Here is a 17,811-nt window from a genome sequence, read left to right on the forward strand (position 1 = left end):
CCATCATTGGTCTTAAAGGCATGCTATATACACGGGTTGGCATTTTTGCTCGTTGACATACATCACACCTTCGAACATATTCCTTGGCATGTGCAAAAAGTGTTGGCCACCATATGCCTACCATTAAGATTTCTCTTGTGGTGGTTTCACTAGAAAAATACCTTCAGCTAATCCAGCATGTGCTTGTTCTATAATGGGAATATATTCGTCTTCATTTGCACAAAGATGCAAATGTTTGATCCTTTTCTCTTTGATACAATTGGTTCCCAGTAAGAGAACAGTCTCTTGCTTTAGTTTCAATTGCTCTTTGGCGGAGTTTTCTCATATCCTAAGAAATGTTCGGTTTGATAAGTAAGTAACTAGATAGTTACTCCACTTAGGAGCAAAGTGATATTTGGAAAAATGTCACATGAGGTATGGGCGCGTGTTTCTGGCATTGAGGATATTTTTTTACAAATGAGTGAATATCACTCCTCATAGTTGGCCAAAATACTCCACATCTCAAGATTGGTTGCATAGTTTGGTCTTCCGTAAAAAAGTGAAGTCCTACTATGGTAATATGTGCTTGACTTAGGTATTGGTTTTTCTCCTCAGGATTGATACACAAAAGCAATATTCCATTTTGACTTGTTTTTGATAGCCTTCCAGCTAGTAATTGATACATAGCCGATTGCTCGATTAATCCAATTGTAATAGGAAGTGGTATTTGCGAATTCACTTGAGCTATGGTAATCAATGATACCATATTTTCCAACCATTGAGGTATCATTTCTACGGAGAATAGTTATGCATTTGGTAGGTCATCGCCTACTCCCTTGGGTGGTTCTCCTGATATTATCCTTGACAAATGATCTGCTCTTTGGTGAGTCATGCCCTTTTTCACAACTACAGTGAAATCAAATTCCAAAAGAATGATGAACCATCTCACTATTCTTCCTATGTTGCATGGCTTGTTGACCAAGTACAATAACGCTTGGTGGTCCACAAAGAACAAAAAATTGTTAGCTAATAGGTAATATCTATATTTTTTTATGGCATAGATCATTCCTAATCCTTCCCTTTCGATGTTGTATAGTTTTTCTCTACCACATTCAACTGTCTACTAGCATAAGAAATAGGAAAATCAATTTTCCCATCCCCTGGTTGAGCTAGTATACACCCAATGGCAAAATTGGAAGTATCTACATGTATGTGGAATATTTTATTCTAGTATGGTGCTTTCAATATTGGAGCTGAAGTGAGAGCTTGCTTAAGATTCATGAAGGATTCTTCACACTCATCAGTCCATTCAAAGAGTGTAATGAAGCTGTATATAGGTTTTGCAATTATAGCGTATATGTAAATAAATCATCTGTAATATCCACAATATCCCATGAAATCTTGAACCCTTTGACTGTTATTGGTCTAGGAAAATCAGAAAGAACATGAATTTTATCCATATCAGTAGCTATGCCATTTTTAGACACTATATGTCCAAGAATCTTTCCTTGTCTACCCATAAATGTATATTTTTCAGGATTTAAGCAAATCCTATAAAGTCTACATTTTTGAATACCTTTTTGAGGTGTTCAAAATGTCAGCTCGGATTGATGAATGCACACATAAATCATCCATATATACTTCTAAGAAATTCCGAAGATATTCTTTAAAAGCATGGCTTGTCAATCTTTGAAAGGTGACAGGAGCATTAGTTAACCCAAAAGGCATAACCCGATAGGCAAAAATACCCCATTCAATTGCAAAGACAGTTTTATGTTGATCTTTGGGGTCAACCAAAAGTTGATTGTATCCGGAAAAGCCATCTAAAAAGTTGTAAGCTTCTTTTCCTGCAACTCGTTTAAAACATGCTTAGTGATTGGAAGAGGAAAGTTGTGTCTAATGGTAGCGGCATTCACTTTCTTGAGATTGACACACACTCGTAATTTTCCATATTTCTTGGATACTATCACAATTGAAGACACCCAATCTGTGTGTTCAATTTCATAAATGAATTCGGCTTCCTTTAGCTTTACTATCTCTTCTTTGATCTTTCTGGCAAATGTCTCATTATAACTGATGGCCTTTGTCTGCTTGGTTTTGCGTCATCTCTCATAGGTATGGTATGTTGACAGATTTTTGGATCAACACCCTTGAGATCCTTATAAGACCAAGCAAAGATATCTCGCTATTATTTCAGTAAGATTAACGAAAGCTCTTCTTCTTCTTCTGTCAGGTCATTTGCAATGTGGGCAGGTTTAGGCTTTTCTCCTAGTTTGGCTAGATCTATCTTTTTTGCGTTTTCAGGTCCTTTGTAGGATTCATCCTATTTTTGTAGTTCCTTGACAGGTTGTTCGACTATGATCTTTCGGTCCTGGAGAGTATATTTCTTGTAATGGGATGGAACACTCATTACATCTTTACCATCCTCCTCAATGGTTTCCATTTCAGTTGTATATATCTCCTTTAGAGATTTCTTCAACTCTTGATACTTATTCCTTTGTTCAACTCGTGTCATGGTTGAATCCTTGTCCTGGTATTTAGGTTTTGCTTGAATTTCGTTTCTTGTCTTTCTCAATGTTTTTGATATTTTTTGCTTTTTGTTTAAAGGATATCTATCAGTAATTTTGTCTTTGACACAATCATGTACATCTATCTGCATCAAAAACTGTGTTCTACTAAAGACTGATGGCATCGGTTTAGCTTTCAAGTTTCTCGTGTCTTTTCTTGTGTACCATTTTTGTCTTCTAGGTTTTTGGTTTGGAAAGTCAAAAAACTTTTCCTCTCCTCCTTTCATGAGTAGTTTAGCTCTCACATGTTCTTTTTCCTACCCCGAATCATCTGAGGTAGCTGGATGTTCTTTTAGCTTATCCGTTGCATCATAGTAGAGGTCTGAAAATACTTGTTGATCTTTCATTAAGTCCTTGGATTCTTGAATTTTGTCTTCAATGTGAAGGATTGAGATCATTTGTATGGAAATTATGTCATAGCCATCCTCATTGCAAAATTGAGTAGGCATAGACTCATTTACACATACATCCGTTGTTGCTAAAATTTGAGTCCACTTAAATGGCTCGAATATATGCTTTGGAAAGGGTTCAGGTACATAGGCTTCATCTGTGCAATCCCTTTCTAAGATACATTCTTCTCATTTTAATGGAAGCTTAGTTTCAGCCGAAGAGACTGAGTCAAATTCTTGTAAGGGTGTTTTCATGACATCTCTATAAGTGTGATATTTTAGATTAACCCTTGTTATTGATCCCACTTGCTTCAAGTACAGATAATTGTTTTCCCAATCCTGGATAAGTTGTACTATCGCATGAAAGGTCTTCCCAAGATGATTTCCTAATTGAGTTTCTTTTCAGAGTTCACTATTGCAAAAGTGTGTCAATAATCAATTCCACAAGAATTAACTATCACTTTTTCAAGCAGTTCTAAGGGTCTTTTGATGTGTCCATCGGCCAATTACAATTTCATTCGAGTTTGTCTAATGGTTGTCCCCATGATTCCCATACTGCTTTTGTGGCTATGGCTATGCCTACCCCACTATCCAATATTGCCATAATTTCTATATCATTATATCTCACTGGAAGGGTTGTGTTTCCTTCTTCCCCTTCGTAGTATTCTTTGACTTTGTTCATTGGAGCGGATATAATCTCTTTGTTATCCAATTCATGTTTCAGTTTTTCCAAAATTTTCACGATTAGCCCTGTTATCCCCACCTTCTCTAGAGTTTTCTGTAGATCATTCCATAAATATGGTCTAATTTTCAACAGTTCTCCTAAAGTAAGAGTGCATTGAATTGGTGTAGACATGATTGAATGGATGTTGTCTACCTCTAGGGTCTGTTCCGCTCTTTTTATATGAGTGGTTTTACACACTATGGATTCATCTTTGTTATCTGCTAAGTAAGAGGGTAATGTTTTCAGACTTATTGGTTTGGACATTCCTTAAGCTTCATAGCCGCAATCCCCATATAAGGATTGTACATCCATGCCCATATCAGGAGGTAGATTGTCTAACCAAACTTCCTCTATAGGAGCTGACTTCAGAGTTAGGCTCCCATCATTAATCTCTTTAACTTTTTCCCATAAGTGTCCTAGCCAATCTTCTTCTAGGAATGGAATTCCATCTAAGGCATCTTCACTGTCAGGCACTATGAGTTTTGGCTCTTTTGATTCAAGGTGGGGTTCTACCACCACTTCAGATTTCTCTTTATTGGTTCCTACTACAAGCTCCTCAGGTTTTTCCATACTCTCAAGCTTGGGTTTTTGTTTTTCCAGCATCTCTTGAGTAATTCTTACCAAATTTTAATAAGGTTCAAGCTTGGTTGCTTCCATATCTGGAGAAGCATAGTTTTTCCATTTGTTTTCCATGTTTTGTCCTGCTTTAAGTCCCGCTTGGTAAGCTTCCAAGGCTGCATTGATCGGCTCAAAAATTTTGTCTATCAAAATTGATCCTCCAGATTTCATTGTAGTTTCCTTGATTTCACTTCCATTTTCTTTCACTTTTTCTTGGAATAGTTTCTTCGCTTTCTCCACGATTTCAGCCCTTTGTTTTTGTTTTCTCATCTCATACATTTTGATTCTGCTTCTCTTGGTCTTTTGAGAGGAAATTTTAGTATTCTCTGAATCATCAGAGGAGTTATGTTTCTTTTTCTTAGCCTGGGCTCTGGTAATATCCTTGATTGAAACAATAGGTTCACTCTCCGATGAGCTACTAGGTATCACTTGGACTACGTTCACTACTGTATTACCTTTGTTTAAAGGATTTTTTGGACAATCTTCAAGGAAGTGTCCTCCCTTTTTGCAACATTGTATACAAAAAGCTTCAACTGGCTTAATGTTCTTGTCAGGCTCTGGGCATTCATTTTTCTAGTGATTATCTGCACCACATTTGTGACAGTTCCCAGTTCTTGGCTTACTCATGGTCTTACCATAGGAGGTTTAACACCTTGATTAGCTACATAGTACATCGGTGCAAGCTCTGGTGTAGTATAAGTCACAGATTCTTCCATTGGTGATGGATGTGAATTATACCAGTCTCCTTCTACCATTATTGTAGATGGACTAGGCTCAACATAAGGTGTAACAGGCACTAGGGCTTGTTTATCTATGACTCCCTCTGAATGCATGTACTTTATAGGCACTGCATTATGTCCAAGATATGAAGGTTGTTGACCCAACATGGGTTGAGGTCTTTCCATACCCATCGGTGGTCTTTGAGCTGGGGCCATATTAGGTTGATATATGCACATGGGTTGTCCTTGTGGCCTCTATAGGCACGTATTGAACATTTCCATCATACTTTGGTCGGTAATAGCACTCATTGGTCTCATGGTTGATCCATTTACCCTCGATTGCACACCGTTTCTTCGGCCTAATTGGTTGTCCCTAGTGAGGTATCCCTTGCCCTGGTCTCGTCATAGGTGCTTTTTGCATGTTATTCATCATGTCATTCATCCTTTTGAGCATGTCTTCTATGGCTGTAAGTGGTGTTGTAGCAGCCGTTCCCACTTATGTTGGTTTGGTGGATTTTGTTTTCTCACTTTCATTATCCTTAGGGACATCTTATTCATTGAAAATATCACAATTGTCTCCTAAGTCAATAGCATCTGACACACAATCTTCTAGGATCATCTGTTTCTTGCTATACAATATAGCATGAAGTTCTTTGTTTAGTAGTCCCTCTAGAAACAATGATACTAGTCTTTCTTCTGCATGTATTTCTAGTTCTAGGCATCTTGCAATGCATTGTTTCATTCTAGTTGCACAATCCCTAACAGACTCACGTTTTTCTGTTTGAAGCTATAGATTTGAGCTACCGTATTATGTTTGATCCTTGTTTTGGAAGATGCAACTACAAATCCTTGAGCTAATGTATTTGAGTCCATGATTGACCTTGGTGGAATGTTTTGGAACCATGTCAGTGCTTTTCCTTCTAATGTCATTCCAAATCCCTCAAATTGAGTATGGAAATCAAATATGCGTTCTGATCTTAGCACTTTCTTAAAGCTTGCTAAGTGGTCATATGGATCCACAGATCCACTATATTTTCTGACCCATTTTTTAAAATTAGCTGGTCTGATATCTCTATTTGGTTCAACTCTCGGTCTCCTAGCAGTTGGTCCTGTACCGAGTCCTTCAAACCAGTCTGTTAGAAATAGTGACTCATGTAGCCCTGGATTGGCTTTAGTGTCACTCAATTTTCTTTGTGATGAGGTAGTTTTTGGTTTTTTAACATTGCTCTCAAAAGATCTATCGCGTTCATCTCTTGGAATAATTTCTAATCCTTGGCCCAATATCCAATCCCTTATGGAGTACCCTTGGTATTTGGTTTGTTCCACCTGCTCATGACTCATCATAACAAAGTTATTGTTATAACAATCCCTAAATAAGTAGGTTGGTAGATCTGTTGAACCCTTGTCTTTGATCTTGAAGATATAGATGATCTTCATGAGTGTTAGCTGTCCTGATTTGGCATGAGAAGTCCATAGAAGATCTTTGACATTTCTATCCTCCCAACAATAGACTCCAATCTTAGGATTATCCGTGCTAAGCCGTTTCAAAGGCTTCAAATCAACTTGATTATATCCCTCAAATTCTAAAGTCGGTGGTCCTTCTTTTGCTGCCAAATGTGGAATTATGGTATTACTTTATCCATATACATTTTTCCTTGTTTGTTTGCCCTAATTTCCTCTTCAAACTCTATGCCATGGTCATCAATGTAAATAGCATACTCTTCATTAGGATCCAGGTAAACCTAAGCTCCATGGCGATTAGTCTTATAGAAGGTGAGTATATGCTTATACTGCACTATCATGCCGGTTTCTGAATGAGTCAAATAGGAAGACATTTCAGATGTTGATTTGAAAAAGTGTCTGAGGCTTCTTTAAAGATAGTGTCCAAGTGATCGCCTTGATTCACACTCTCTTTGGTCGATACTCTACTAGTAGTCTCTCCAAATATGCCTTGGTTTGCTAGTAGACGACCAGATCTAAGGTTCATATAGACTTGTGAAGCCCTGGATATAGTACTTACCATTGAATTGACTTGATTGCAACTTCTGTCAAGCTTTCAATTCCTTGTCTGCAACCTGATTCCTATATCATGTTAATAAAGTTAGCTATTCTTTCACAAAGACTGTACAAGTTTTGCTATCTATTGTGGATGGTCTTTGTGTATCTCTTCAAATTGAGCTAAGTGAGTCAGCAATTGAGACTTTCAGATTCTACTTTTGCAAAAATACAAAGGACTAATCTATAACCTGCAAACTGAGTGAACATGTACTTATTTGGATCTGATTGAACCCAAAATTGCCTGGTGGCCTTGTATTATGTTGGTCTAACACTGTACAATCTCAAAAGTTAAAGAGTCTGTCTCTGTGTATCAATAGTAAATAATCGTGATTATTTACTTTTCTCAATTTTTTACACATTTTGGCTTGTTTTGCCAAGTATTCAACTTGTTAAGGTCTCTAGAAAAGTTTCACTAAGCTTGAACAAAATTTGTTCAAGTTATCAACTGTTTTGTATCCGCAGACTCAATTTTCAAGAATTTTGCTTAAATACCCCTTTTGTGATCCAAATTTCACCAAATTTGATTTTTGTGGTCTACGTGATATGCTTGACCTTGCGGTATACTCAAATGTGCAGAAATATCAAATTTTGTAGCAGATGTAAACAATCGCAATTATTTACTCCAGATATTTTTATGCAAGTTTTTGCCACAATCTTGACACAGAATGGTTAAGTAGCTCAACTTAAGCTCCCTAGCCAAGTTTCATCAAGTTTGGACAGACTCTGTTCAAATGGTCAACAATTTTGTGTCTACATACTAACTTTGCAATTTTGGCCACAATTTTCACTTCACTGATCCAAATCTTACCAAATTTGATTTGTGGGCTTAATATAACATGCTAAAACTAGTGGTATTCTGGGTTGGTCAAAAAAGTTAAAAAATGGGACAAAAGTAAATAATCACGATTATTTACTTCTAGCAAATTTTTGCATCTTTTTGCTCAACTGAGCATGTACACTTGTTTAACACTTCACTATAAGCCTATGAGTCAAGTTTCACTGAGTTTGAACAAAATTTCCTCAATTTACACTCAAGTTCTCGACAATTAGTACAGATTTCAGTTTTTATCAAGTTTTTGGTCAGTTTGGTGATCCAAATTCTATGGGTCTTTACGAAAGATGTTTGTACACATGCATAGAGTCTCTGGTATCAACCTTGGTTACTTTTAAGCTGAAAGTAAATAATCGCAATTATTTACTTTTGGCAAAAAATGAGCACTTTTTTTCAACTTTTTCAGTGGACAGTCTTTTTATGATCTATTTTAAGCATGTGGGTCTGAGAAAAATGTCAAGAAAAAGTAATAATCTGAGTTTTTGCAAAATCTTGAAATTTTATCTCGATTGCGTCCTTAAGCTTACCCACTGGTTCATACAATTTTTAAAGCATAATCTCCAGTTGGATTCAATAGTGGACAGTCTTCTAGTTCTATTTCTAGACCTGAAATTTTGCAACTTCACATAAACAACTCACAATTGATTCTTTTGGATAGAGCAATGTTCTGAGATCCACCTCGGATTCTACTTACCCTACTCCCAGGTTCTACTGCAATGGGGTTGTGGAAAGTGTCCACAAACACTCGTTTTCTTGTTTTTTATGGTTTTTTGAGCCTTGATCTTAAGACTTGTCTCATCCATCAATCATTCTCAAAATCCTAATCTAATCCTATAGTTCTACAATCCTAGAAGGTACTTAGCAAGTACAATCTACTTCCAAGCTACCTCTACACAGCAAAAGACAACAATCTTCAGTTATGGGGTTTTAAAAAGAAAGTTTTGACTCTAGGTGATCCTCGAGGAAGTTAAGGAATAACTTCACAAGAAGCTGGTGTTTTTCCCTAGTTTAGGTCTCTTCCATCCCTGACAGCGGCGCCAAACGTGGGACGGGTGTCTAACCTCACTCCTATCTTATTGCAGACATAGCGAGAACCACGAATATAATCGTCAATCCATGGGACAAAGCTGACTTGACTAGTGCATAGAGGCTACAAGAGGTTGTCAATCTCTTGAAAAACAACAAACAACTCACATCTAACTCAAGCTACACTCAAATGACTGAAATCACCAAAAGCTAGTCGCTCATCGATAAACAAATCACAACCGTTACAGCATCAAATGACATCCAAACGTGACGAAACTTCTAGGACATGTTTATAAGACCTAAGACACATGCTTATGGTCTCAAATCTCACTTTAGGTCAAGTGTAAAAATCACGGTTATTAATAGCAGTGAGTTTTTGACCTAGTCGTTTTTGACCCAGAATACATCTAAATGCTTAGATATGATACCCCAATACCTCACCTATACTTAGTTTTTGATTTTAATGTGTAAATTCCTACTTACGATGAAATTAGGCCGCGGGTCAGCGATGGTAAAAGCTACGGATTACCATGAAATGCTTACGTCAATGCGTAGAGCTCTTACTGCGGTTGCAATGCAACAAACAGCACTGCAATGTGACAATTGAAAAGGGAATAGGAAGCGCGAGAAGGAGAGAAGTGAGCGCCGTTAGCTCACACTGTGTTTCTATTATCCAAAAACTTATAAAATAATCACAAAAAATGGCTTTTATACTTAGCCAAGGTTTTTATGGTCAAAACTAATAATCTGGGAGCTGTAACTAAAGACAGGTTTATACAATCTGGAAGCTTGTAGCTTTGGCTCATCAATTATACTATTACCTAAAAAGTAGGAGTTACAACATTCCCGATTCATCAAAATAATACGTGTTTTTACAATAAAAGCTTTAAAAAATGTTATCCGAGTTAGCTTGCTGCTAACAGATGCCTTCCTTCCTCCTATTGAAGAATTTGAGACAGGGCCTCAAGAAGATCTAGAAATGCACTCGTATTGAGCCATTATCTACGGATAGTCAGCCATTATATTTGAGAACTTTTCCCTCTTATATGGGAGAGTATGAAGCAAAGTCGGATGTGAAGATCACAAAGACTCTCTACAAGGAAGGGTATGGACTCCCAGGGGTTGATAACCATTTTATTAACTCTAGTGACTTGTACCATTACTCTAGCCGAGCTTCTCAGAATAAGACCTAATATGTGGAGTACGGTATGAAAATGTCTTGAAAAATTTAGAATAAGGGATCCGAATTCACAAATGCGGGAAGGAATCAAGGAAGTAGAAAAACCTCAAGTAAACATGCAACCACTACCCTTACACAAGGTAGGCGAATACTGTGAAGGGAAAGATGGCAATACCACGCTCCCAATTGAATTAGAAGGTGTCACCACCATGGTAATTCTTGACAATGGAGCTGGTGTAGCCATCACGACAAAGGATGTATGTCATGCCAAGGGTAGGACTAGACGGGCACGGCCCGGGCAATGTGCCAGACACACATGCAGTAAAGGGGTCTATATATGGAAGAGGGCCAGGGGCCTATATATAGGATGGTTGGGAGGTTATTTGCATGTCTGTCTACCCGCTGGTCTAACATTGGTATCAGATCAAGGTGGAGAGGAGGAAGGAGGGTGGAGCCATGGCGGGGAAGAAGGCATGGTTTTCTTTTCGAGGCATGTACTCTCTCTCTCTCTCCCTCTCTCCCGGAATATCTCTCTCTCTCACGAGCTATGGAGGGGACGTGGTTGCATGGCCTTGCATGGCAAGGTAGGGTCAAGGTTGCAAGTTCTTCAAGCGCTCTCGGTCTCTTTGTCTCTTCCGGCCGCAGGAAACGGCCCTTGCAGAGCTGAGCAAGACCTTCGTGGAAGCTCGCGGGAAGGGCCGCTTACGGGAAGGGGAGAGGAAGATGGACCTGTGCCGTTTCGGGCGGGCATGGCACCAAAAGAGTGCACCCCGGCAGGACAAACAAGGTTCGTCACAGCACGGAGCCCTGTAAGGGCGTGGTTGGAGCAGCGCGAACGCCATTCGGTGACAGCCCTGCGGTTTTCGCCATCGCTGCAGCATGAGTTTTTTTTTTTGTTTTTTTTTTTTCCTTTACTTAGCAATGGGCGCCCCAACTTGGGCACCCTCCCCACACAAGCGGATGATCCCACAGGCGGACTGCATACAAATGAGTCGGATAGTCCAAAGCTCTCTTGGCCATGGCTCCGGAGGGACCTCCAATTCAAGGTATGATCTTGGCAAAAGGAGAAGCTCGCTCTGAATTTTCTGCATAGCTTATGTGAAGAAAATTTACAAGCTACCTCTCAAAACCTCTTCATGTCGGGATTGAAAGCGGAGTCCAAGGCATGCATGAAGAGCAGTGCTCGGCAAGCAAGGCATTTAGTTTGCCATGATGCAAGGTTTCTAACTTCGATATGGATTGGAAATCACATGCAAGGCATCACTTGCGGCGGACGCCGATTGTTTTTGAAAGGAATCCGGACGACTCCCAAATTCAAGCAGTACCAAGTCTGGTACAGATTTGGACACCAGACTCGAGAATTTATGGATCCCACGGGAGAGATCCAACACCATGCACGACAAGGTCATGGGTTGGCATCTTGGCGAGGCTTCAAGGTGCATCTGCTAACTCTCCAGGTATTTTTGTTTATGTTTCGGCATTACTTTTTGCATTCTTTACAATCATCTGCACTTTGTTTGGTTTTGTGAATTCTGACTGGTGCAATGGTTGCCGCCCAAGAGATAGGTAGAATTTATCAAGCAAGGCTTGAATGATTCTACGGCAACGCTATGGAAGTTCTCACAAGATTCCAAATTGGTTGCGCATTGGGCAAGGCCCTTGGCAGCAAGAAGTAGAGTAGTATGGAGCATGTGTTTGATCACTCTAGTATGCACTAGCATGGATGATCACGGCTATCGTTCATAGAGCCAAGCAGGTACGAGCTGCATAATTTGCACGGGTTCTACTATTTTTCCATTACATTACAATTCGACACGGTCAATTGTTTGTGCATGATCGACAAGGTCGACTCTCTTTGCTATGACATCTGTCGTCGCTGATAGCATTTGTTGGCAATGAGGACAGACATAGTTATATGAAGCATGGCTTCTCCTGAGTACCTTGATAGAGCACGCTTGTCATAGGTTACATTTTGCTTCAAAGGCACGGCCAAGGACCAATTTTTCTGTATCTCAAGGAGATAGGCATGGCCTATTACTAGATTTGTTGTGGGCAGCAAGTTGCTCGCCATGGCTGACTCCTTGGCACTGTTTCTACAAACTGACAGAGAATGCTTGCGCACAATACTGGTTAATTTCACTTGAAATTGCTCGACAAAGTCGATTCTTTTTGTTATGATATCTGCAGCCACATTCGTTGACTGTCAGCACAAACATATTTCTATGAAGCAAGGCTTCCCATTAGGCTTCTTGCATTGACACTCCCCATGTTTGGCATATGCTGTGAGCATACAACTTGGGAAGGATATGGCAAACTGTCTGCAGGATATTTCATTCCGTACACGACGGATGTATCTGCCATAAGAAGACGTAGTTGTGTACACGACAACTCCCACTCGCACAGCAAAGACGGCTATCAACCATCTATGAGACATTAGAAATGGCTATGAGCCATCTATCCGACAACCACATATGGCTATGAGCCATCTGTGAGCAATTTTTCTCCTACAAAATCTCGGGACAACTGGTTACAGCAACAACCAGGTTCGCCAAGTTTAAGTTTTTCTTGTTTTTTCCATGTTTACACTTTCCTTGGCAATTACTATCATTGTGCAAAGCAAAGTGCTTTGGCAATTTTACACGAAGCAAGACTTCTCCCTTGTGCCACATTACTGCCCATTGACCTCGAATCACGGGCGTTGGCACACAAGTTTGGGGAACTGGTATGACCAGAAGTTTGCTCCCATTTTAGGTGTGGTGATATCCCATTATGATGTACCACTACCAATGCAGATTGTGCAAGGCACTTTTGGTTTCCACTCTCACACTTGAGGCCGTCATATTAGCCAAGGGCTTACGCTTTTTCATGCAAGGCATGCTAAGCAAGTGGCATGGAATCCACCACTTCATAGATTACGCTTCCGTTATCACACTCGCAACTTTGTCAAGGACAGACTAAGTGATGGATTGTTGAACCTGATGGTTGGTTGCTATTACCACCCAACAATACTAAAAGGAACCTCAATCTAGCACTTATTTTCCAGGCAAAGTGCCAAAGCTATGTTGTACTCATACAATCACGACCCCTACAAGGTAGGTGGGTCGGAGTGAGTTTTGTGTTTTTCTGTTATCTCTCTTGATGAGACAGTCATACCGACAACCTGTGGAATGCTTATACGATAAGCTGCAAGTCAGACATAAGATGCGTAAGAGCACACAGTTTGGGCACACACTCTAAAAACTTAAGGAAAGTTCCTCAGCCCAGCATGCTATTCTTCTCTCTCTTTCTCTTTAAGGGAAAAATGAAAATCTTCTAAGAAGCTTTTGATACGTGCAGCCTGAGCCAAGCCTGAGCCAAGATGCTCTACCTATCAGCTAGCACGTGGCTAAGATGTTACTCATATTAGTCTTCAACGGTTCAATGGAGCCTGATCCAAGGTGCTCTAACTCTCAACTAATTTGCATAAGGGCTATGAGCCACACAGGCTAAGAGCCATTGTCAGGCCAAGGGTAAGACCCAATTATTGGCATTCTTTGGGTGATTGTTTTCCAGATCGAACAGATCTACCCAAGGAAGTATACATCGACGTTAATGCACAAGCAAGAGTCTTGTCATTACGGATGTTTAGGGTGTCATTTTTGCACTACATGTTTTTAGTGCAACACTCAAGTTGAGTTTTTGATACATCTTCAACTCACAACAGCTGATCTTTACAAGGCAGTATAGATGCAGCAATCAGTTGAGACAGCATGGCTGTCCACTAGAGCTAGGCAGTTCACTTGTGTGGATTTCCAGCCCGCTCTATAGCACTACGGAGTGTCTATGGACGTATTGTTTGGGGCACGACCCGGAGGTTGACTGCTCAATCACCCCATAGGCATTGAGGATCACAGTTTGATCTCTCCCAGTTAAACTTTCAAGGAAAGAATTCTGCAATCTACCACACGGTAGCGGACGAATTCAAATTTTCGAGTTGACTCCAATCATTATGTACACGGTTAACTATGTTGGTTACCGTTGCCTGCTAGTTGAGTAGTTTCTACAGAGGGTCTTACCAAGGGTTTGACTACGTAGATGTTAACCAAAGGGGTTGGATTGCGCAGGCAACACCCACGGTTTTTAGTGCAAGTCGTATAAATATGCTTGAATGTTTCAAAGCCATGCCAAGGGCATGTTGGAACAGAGTATTTTGGACTGTAGCGTTGTTGGGTTCAATTTGGCACATGTTGTCACATGGGATACAACATGGTCTAGGAACTCAAGGAGTTCAGTTTAGCCAGTGTGGAGCATGTTAATGAGGGTCCCTCTCACTCTTGTCGCGAGTGTTTGCAGTTACCTCCACACACAAGTACCAGCTCGTACTTGATGGATGTGGTTTTTCTTGATATCCTTGTTTGAGACATATTCCACATGTGGAGAATATGAGTCTCTTGGACTGACACTGGCGCCAAATTTTACCAATGTGTCACGACGAAGTCCCTAGGTGCTGGTCGCATCCATAGGTTCGACCATTTTACGCACACAGTATCAGGAGCAATTTCAGTGGCCAGAAATTGTCGGGTACTAAGTACAAACTTGTTACGATTCCAAGTGTTGCGAAACCACCTTCACGGAGGGTCGTTTCTACATATAGCTCAGTATGCTATGTACATAAGAATGTCTCATGGTTGGTACCTAGGTGTGATCGGGTTGTCACATTCTATTATGGTCCAAATTTGTTGCAAAACTTTCACGTACGTATCGTGGAAAGTCTCGTCATGGAATTGCGGTTCGGATATGTTTGTGTTAAATGCATGCACACTAGGTGTTATGGGCCCTAGAGTTTACCACAAATTTATTCGGAGCGGCATGCAAATTCATGGACACTATTGTTTCTGCAATTTTTTGCACTGCCAGTGCAATCTCTCCTACAGATTTAGTATGAGTTTACACCCTGCCATACAAGGTGATGGCCGAGTATGGGTGTTCGTGATTGGCTGCGTGAAACTCCAATCTGCCTTCAACCTAGTTGGTTGTCTCCATTCCATCTCGAGTATATGGCTGGATACTCAATGATTGAGTCATAGTTTGTCGTCAGTCATGGGCGACTGTCTGTAAGTGGTTGGGGGAAATCATCTCACTCTTACTATTGCTATTCATCCCATGTAGGATGGGCAGCTTACAAGCATTCTATTTGGTACTAAAGGATATGCAAAGTGCATACATTAGTAAAGCACGCTAAAGGATATGCTAAGTGCATACGTTAGCAAGAAGTGAAACAACTAGATCGGTTACCTTTCTCGTTTGGAGTTTGCTTCATATGATGAAAGGCATGTTACGGCTAGTTCTAGTCTCTTCCTGTTATTCTCAAGTTAGCAACCTTAATCATCAGTTTGGATGAGGTTGACTATTGGCAAGAAACCACCGCAAGTCAAAGACTTGGTTGCTGCTGATGAATATGTCAGCATAGTACTTTCATGGAAAGATGAGCCGAGGTTATATTGCACATTCCAATACCTTCAAAAAGTCTGAAACCTGGGTATGCAGTTAAACACCTCTTAGTTGTGATAACTCGTTTAGCATTCTCAAGTGAGAGTTCTAAATGGAGCCTTCACGCTCTTTTGATTATGAGTCGGTTAACCAAGACGGTTGCACAGGGACAACAATGTAGAAAATCAAGATGTTACTCTTGATTTCATTGAACCTCCCAATGAACCGGGTTTCGATTCAACGAACCGTTGGATCCATGAGGGATGCCACGGTGGAAAACATTAGTGTTCTTATGAAGATACCACTGTTAAGGCGGTTACGCCGCTAGCGGAAGCTAAATAGCGAGAACTCAACCAACAACAGAATTTGTCAGACGAGGACAAAGCTTGACCCGCAGGCGCATGGAAACAACTAGGTGGATGTCAAATCACCTACTCGACCTTCTAATGACAATCACTACTAAGGAAATCAAATCTAAGTTCTAAAATACGCAAGTGACTAAAATTCGTACTACGAACGAATGCTATACGAAACAGGATCTAGAATCATTGAATCGATCTCAAACTCAAGGGGAAGTCTATACACTAGGTAAGAACAACACCCTAAAGACTTGAACTGCAAAATCAACCTATAACCACTCCGTGCGGTAAACGCATATGAAGACAGGCCGAAATATACAAGTGACCGAAACTTGACCCCGATGGTACTAATGTGTAGCTCTACTCGTTGTGGTTCTATAGATATGCTGCACGCTCAATTCCGACACACGAGTTGGAAGAAAACTCACACCGAAGCTCGTAGGAACTTACCACACATAGAAGCCGATAGCGCGCACTCTTGGTATCTCTGCGTAGCTCTCGCCGTTGCTAACACAATGGCGGTGTCGCTTCTCCAATGGCGGCTCCGTAGCTCACGTAGCAAGTAGATAAGACTCTCTCTCTCTCTCTCTCTCTCTCTCTCTCTCTCTCTCTCTCTCTCTCTCTCTCTCTCTCTCTCTCTCTCTCAGACACATTCACGGCGCTCAAAAACTCACTTTGATTAATAAATCTCCCTTTAGGTTACAAAAACTTTGGCTTATATACCTCAGCCTTGGAGGTGAGAACATCTCTAACTAATTACATCAGCAAGTGAAATTACTTCGGGATTACAAGCTGAAAACTCAATTGAGTCCCGTTACTTAATGAATGGCTCAAATCAAAATTAATGTCGGAAAGACATTTATTACAATCAATGGTTACAAAATGATGAGTGTGAGCAAAAATGTGGGTGTGATCCTCTGCTGGCTCAACACTCCCCCCCCCCCCCCCCCCCCCCCCCCCCCCCCCCCCCCCGCGTTCATGTCGTCCCTGACATGACTTTTATGTTTGGTCAATAAAGTCCTGTCATCTTGAGCATCTGCAAATGTGATTCGTATCGTAGGTTGCCGATGGTCAAGGTTGGGCCGAATATTTTGCTTTCGTGGGTGAAAAAGCCGGTGTAGAAAGCTTCTTCGAATGTTTGCATGTGGAAGCTAGGCAAAAACATAATCCTTTGGTATAGGAGGTGTAACACTTTTGGAGAAGGCTGCAATGAAAGATCGTACATCATATCAGACACCGTGTCGGCCGTCGATAGTAGACTCGAGGTTGTGGCTTTATCTAGCGCGAACACTTCAATGCAAGCTAAGAGAGTCCTGCAGATTTTCTTGAGCATCTGACATGAAAGGTCAGGAGAGCCAGTAAAGAGCTTGATGGTGTCCATTATGGTTTTCACCATGTAGGCTTTACCTATTCTCTCTCCTTTGTTGCTCTTGTAGATCTTGGAGCTGTTTGCGGAGGGCCTCATTCTCTGTCCGTAGTGTTTGATTTTCTAATGGGAGCCTCTTCTCTGCGGCCAATGATCCCTCCGCAATGTGCAACCTTTGCACTTGCTCTAATCTTAACTCTCTTTGTAAGCTTCGGACCTGGTCTTCCAAAACTGGTACGATAGCTCCCTCTTGTTTGGTTCCTGCTCTGCTAGCTCTAGGGGTAGACCTGAGTCTAGTGATTGTTCTTTCTTGGATCTCGACTCTTTCCCTTATCTCAATGAGCTCATCCTTAGCCGCCTCCAACTCATCCTCTATTCGCTCCCTTGCTTCCTGTGCACTTGTTACTTCTCTTGAAGCCTCGGCTAGTTGGAGTATCAAGCCGTCTCTCTCATTTTCCGCGTCATAGAGTGATGCTTTATGACTTTCAGATTCAGTCATAGCATTCTCTAAATTTCTCTGCAACT

The 17,811-nt window shown here is 40.7% G+C and overlaps 1 pseudogene; it reads left to right on the plus strand.

The window, feature by feature from the left end:
• Nucleotides 1-10,658: 10,658 nt before the first annotated feature.
• On the plus strand, nt 10,659-11,863 carry LOC147423947 (uncharacterized; annotated as a pseudogene).
• The last annotated feature ends 5,948 nt before the right edge of the window (nt 11,864-17,811 follow it).

Source organism: Adiantum capillus-veneris, chromosome 26, assembly GCF_014529385.1.
Source record: "Adiantum capillus-veneris isolate H3 chromosome 26, ASM1452938v2, whole genome shotgun sequence".
Lineage (NCBI taxonomy): Eukaryota > Viridiplantae > Streptophyta > Polypodiopsida > Polypodiales > Pteridaceae > Adiantum > Adiantum capillus-veneris.